Source organism: Zea mays, chromosome 7 (genome assembly GCF_902167145.1).
Source record: "Zea mays cultivar B73 chromosome 7, Zm-B73-REFERENCE-NAM-5.0, whole genome shotgun sequence".
NCBI classification, from domain to species: domain Eukaryota; kingdom Viridiplantae; phylum Streptophyta; class Magnoliopsida; order Poales; family Poaceae; genus Zea; species Zea mays.
The window spans coordinates 32,523,163-32,528,990 of NC_050102.1; the positions used below are offsets into that span (position 1 = coordinate 32,523,163).

General features: G+C 41.3%; 1 pseudogene; it reads right to left on the minus strand.

Annotated features, from left to right (window-relative positions):
• Nucleotides 1-4,437: 4,437 nt before the first annotated feature.
• LOC111589775 (uncharacterized) lies at nt 4,438-5,331 on the minus strand (annotated as a pseudogene).
• Nucleotides 5,332-5,828: the final 497 nt, after the last annotated feature.

Here is a 5,828-nt window from a genome sequence, read left to right on the forward strand (position 1 = left end):
GATTTATTATCTAAGTCTTGAATATAACTTTCCTTCACGGAACTCCGGGAACTTAGGGTTTCTGGAGTCGGTAAAGGAGTTCAAAGGGCAGGGGGGTGTTTTGGGTTCTAGTTATCAAACATGGTCCAAATCAATTCAAACTCTACCCAAGGCTTCTAAATAATGTTTTAAGTTCATATAAAAAGTTTGCGCATTTTTGGGATTACCAATTATTTTCTAAAAATCCATAACTATTTCTTTAAGCTATTTTAAATGCACTAAAATTCCTTATTTAACCTAAAAATCATGAAACTATTTTTATTAAATTCTAGGGAAAATAATAAGCCTAGGAAAATTGGTTTCACAATTTTAGGATTTTTTTGTAATTTTCTACATATTTCTAAAGCTTCACTGAAAAAGAAAAAAGAAAAAGGCTGAATGGTATTGGGCTGGTTTCAGCCCAGCGGCCCAGTCCAGAGGGGAAAAGCGTGAACGCGCGCCCGTGCGCTGGCGGCTTTGCAGAAAGGGCCCTGGGGGTTCTGGGTTACTGGAAATAAGTTCTTTTACTATTCCTATGTGTCGCTGACGGATTGCAGAAACAGCCCTAACGTTCTATTCCTTCACAGGTGAGGTCCCCGACGATGGCAGCGCGCGGAGGAGCTCCGGCGAGCTAGCAGGCCGGTCGATTGGGGAAAGGACTGACGCCCTTCTTTGGTCGAAACCGAATTCACGCCCCAATCAGCGTTTCCCCTAACTTAATTTCGCTTATGATCAACTACGGAGCTCTGGCCACGGTGGCCGTGAGCATGGCGGCTTGGCAATCGTGTTCCCGGCGATTGGTGGTCACACAGTTCAATTGGATGGGTTGGCAAGTATCACAGACGTATGCGAATGCTTAAACAAGGGAGCAGAGGGGAGGAGCTAACCCGAATTGAGCTGACCAAGGCGAGCTTAGTTTCGCGGCGTTCTTCGATCGATTTGGGGGTAATCCCAAATTGGGGAGCTGCGGGGAACGATTGGAGCTGAGAGTTGGTTCACTGGATGTACGACTACCTAGCGGAACGTGTTGAGGCTTCAATTTATAGTGCTAGCGGGCGGTGGCCGCTAATTTGAATGAAGATGTGCGGCGGCCGGAGATAGGGAAGAACCCTAGGCGCGGTGAATACGTGTCCAGAGGCGTGGCAGTTGTTCCGGCGATCAACGGTGAGCAGGGGTAAGTCGTGGCGATGCGGTGGAAAGGGTAAACACATGGCACAAGGCCGCAGACTGCCCACGTCGCAGTGACTAGAATCACGGTGACCAGATCTTTACTTCACCGAAGTTATCTCCCCGCCAGCGAACACAAATCCCAACGACGGCGTGAATCATAGCGTGTGGGTCATCGGCGGCGAAGGGGAAAGAAGGGGTATCTTCTGCAGTTACTGTACCATGGGAAAACCTGATTCAGTCGCCTGACAGATCATCTTAGAGCTCCATTTTCTCTAAAATTTGCATGTGAACTTCATCAAACCTCTGTATCAAAGTTGTAGAGCTAAAGTTAATCTTCAACTTTGCCACAATGCTTACCATCAAATAGTCACTGAATCCCATTCAAAATTGAGCTCAAAGTTCATCCCATCACACTGTTAATCTGAATTTCAGACTTCAGGCAGTCTGACAGTCCAACTTCAGGCTCAATTATCTCTAGTTTTTCCTTAACAACTATGCTCACACCTTTAAGCAAAGCTGTTCTCCTATGATTAGGCTATAATTTTGATGTGGTGACCTAGGGCAAAAACCCTAGAATTTGCAAGATACAATGCTCCAAAGTTGAGCCCTTAATACTGAATTTCAGACTTAGAATAGAACCTAATTGAGGTCTATTTTGCATTTAAGTCCAAAATCCAATTTTTGGTTTACAAGTCCACACATTTGTGAACCAAATGACTTAAGATACCTATTTGACTTAATTTTTGCACTTTAGTCCAAAAGTGGACTAATTTTGCACATAGGTCCCTAGGGTTTGGTTTTAGGGTTTTCTAGGATTCCAATTAGGGTTTCTGGTATCCCAGGGGTATAAATGTGATTCAACTTTATTTTTGGGGATATTTTATGACTATTTCCCTAAAGCTTTTAGGGTTTCTCAATTTGGGTTAAGTTTTACCCCTTTAATCCCTATTTAGGGTTAAGTTCCCTATCCAGGGTTCTATTTGCAAAACATTAAAACAATACAACTTATTTGAAATTTTTGGCCTAGTGAATGCACTCTAGGTGTATCAAACATATGCAATGCTAATGCTTATGATGCCATGCTCAAGTTTTAGTTACAGTAACACCAGGGGTGTTACATAATCCTTCACTCATATATTATTTGCCAAAGGGGGAGAGTTTGAAAAAGGGCTCTAAAGACTCCGTTTTTGGCGATTCATGCCAAAGGGGGAGAGAGTATTAGCCCAAAGCACAAGGACCGCACCACCACGCCAATTTCAAAAAATTTCAAAACAAGACTAAGTTTTAAATGTTGTTTTCAATTGGTATTGTATTTGTGATATATTTCAAAAATTGGTATCTAAAACCCTCTTGAACTCTAAGAGGAGAATTTCATTGAGGGGGAGTTTTGTTTAGTCAAAGGAAAAGCATTTGAAACAGGGGGAGAAAATTTCAAATCTTGAAAATGCTTCTCAAAATCTTATTCATATACCTTTGACTATTTGCAAAAAGACTTTGAAAAAGAATTTCCAAAAACATTTGCAAAAACAAAACATGTGGTGCAAGCGTGGTCCAAAATGTTAAAATGAAGAAAGCAATCCATGCATATCTTATGAAAATGTAAATTAGTTTAAATCATTGCACTTACCTTATGCAAACTAGTTCAATTCTGCACTTATATATTTGCTTTGGTTTGCGTTGGCATCAATCACCAAAAAGGGGGAGATTGAAAGGGAAATAGGGTCAAACCTTTTCCTAAATAATTTTGGTGGTTGAATTTCCCAACACAAACAATTGGACTAACTAGTTTGCTCTAAATTATAAGTTCTACAGGTGCCAAAGGTTCAACACAAACCAATAAAAAGTCCAAGAAATGGTTTAAAAGAAAGGAGCAAAAGACAACCGAAGGCTGCCCTGGTCTAGCGCACCGGACTGTCCAGTGTGCCACCGGACAGTGTCCGGTGCACCAGGGAGATCAAGTCTAAACTGCTCAGCTTCGGGTTTCTGGGAAGCCACTCCGCTATAATTCACCAGACTGTCCGGTGTAGCATCAGACTGTCTGGTGTGCCAAGCGGAGCAACGGTCGCCAGCGCAACGGTCGAGTTCAACGGTCGGCTGACATAGCTACAGTGCACGGACAACGCGCGCAGAGTCAGAGCAGGCGCCAGAAGGCGCACCGGACAGTGAACAGTACCTATCCGGTGCACCACCGGACTGTCCGGTGGTCCCACAAGTCAGAGCTCCAATGGTCGAACCCTAACGGTTGGGTGATGTGGCTGGCGCACCGGACAATGTCCGGTGGCGCACCGGACTGTCTGGTGCGCCCTTCGACAGCAGCCCCTCCCAACGGCCATTTTGGTGGTTGGGGCTATAAATACCCCCAACCACCACACTTCAAGGCATCCAAGTTTTTCAGCCAACACATTCAATACAAGAGCTAGTGCATTCAATACAAGACACAATTAGATTGAATCAAAGCCTCTCCAAGTCCTAATTCCACTCAAAGCAATTAGTGACTAGAAGAGAGAGTTTTGCCCGTGTTCTTTGAGCTCTTGCGCTTGGATCGCTTTTCTTCTTCCCCATTTCTTATTCTCAACATCTTTGTAATCAAAGCAAGAGACACCAATTGTGTGGTGGTCCTTGTGGGGACTAAGTGTCCCAATTGATTGAGGAGAAAAGCTCACTCGGTCTAGGTGACCGTTTGAGAGAGGGAAAGGGTTGAAAGAGACCCGGTCTTTGTGACCACCTCAACGGGGAGTAGGTTTGCAAGAACTGAACCTCTGTAAAACATATCACCATGTCATTCGCTCTATTTCTTTGGTTGATTTGTTTTCGCCCTCTCTTTCGGACTCGCTTTTATTTCTAACGCTAACCCCGGCTTGTAGTGGTGCTTAAAGTTTATAAATTTCAGATTTGCCTATTCACCCCCCATCTAGGCGACTTTCAGCAGCAAAGATTGGGGAATTCCATAACTGAACAAACTGAATGTCTATACCTACACTACAAATATGGATCACTCACTACATATCAATATTCATCGCACACAACCATCTGACCATGTCACTACTTGTGTTCATGTCGCTGTGTTTTGAGCACAGAAAGCATACAACATAGACAAGCCAATATATAACACATAATTTATTGATAAAACATGAAATTGAATTCTTTTTCTTTGCCGCAGTACAAGGTCGAACCATTACAAGCTAAAACATAAAGATACTAGTAAACTAAAAACAATTCGATGCCACACCATACTGAACTAAAACTACACTATTCTAGATTCAAACTTCTTGCAAGAAAATCATTCTGGCGTTGTTCATAATATGGTTGTTGTTTGTAGTTTATGGTTCTCAAATCCAAACCAAGGATTCTCTCCTCTTCTAGTTGTCTTTGGAACTCAAACTTTCTTTGTCTAGTTTGATTCTTTCTTCTTGTAGAGCAAAGGCTTTATTGCATCTCTCTTCTTCAACTCTTTCTCATTTTTAGCTTCTTTCTTCTTTGCCATTAGATAGTCCACGACTTCCCTGGTCGAGCATTGTCATAGCTTCTGTTTCTCCTTCTTATTACCGTCAGGTCTTGCAGATGGTTCTGCATGAACACCATCATCAAGAGGGCCATCTAGGACAACTGCAGGTGCAACTGATGTTGGAGAAGAATTTCTCACTATCTTCTGTTTCTTATTGGTTGTTTCTTGCACTTCCTATTTCCTCTCGCCTATCCATCCACTTGGGTTTGTCCTTTAGGATTTTCCAGCAATGAAGGTATTAAAGCTTCCTATCCTACAAAACTTTGGCCTTGAACATTGCACATGCATTTACGATCTATAGATTTCAAACAAAAAAACATGAAAATGAAGTTCTATCAAATGTTAATACCTGATAAATCAAAAGTCACCTTGTCATCAACAGACCAACCACTATGGTTCTTGTCTTCAATCCTGGACAAACATCCACAAAATAGATTTACATCATATTGTATACTGGACCATTGATTCATTAAAGAACCTTCTGAACGATTTGACTCGAACGTCTTGTCTGAATTGAAATATGCATGTCTTCTTGTCCATAATGCGCCATGTGTTCGATCAACTCCTTGAATAGGATCCATGCCCACATTTAGCTAAGATGACACTAGAAGAATGTCTGACTCCAAACTAAAAACCATTACAAAATAACGTAGCTACCTATAAAAAATGTGGGACTCCATTGCAATGTTTTTTACACACAATAATATAAGTGTATTGATTGTAAACCATCTCTAGTACCGGAACGACTCTAGAAATCTCTTTTGATTTATAAGGGACCGTTGTCTTGAAGCCATTGCATGTACCAACCAGTTCAATCCAAGAGTTAGGTAATTCGCTTATATTATATTCTAGTGAGAAAAGCTAAAAATTCTGATAAGGAAATTATTTCATGTGCTAAAGACCTGTTTGGAACCATTTTGATAAAATTTAGTACTACATTTTTAGAACTTTACCACTTGGATCCACACATGCATTAAGGTTTTTAGTACTAGATCTAAGGCCCTAATTGAATGCACTAGAGATAATAGTTAGCTGGCTAAAAATTGCTTGTGGAATTAATTTGCTAACTATTAGGTATTGTTTGGATCCTTTGAATTGAATTTCATTCTAATAATCGTAATTTAAACACAAACCA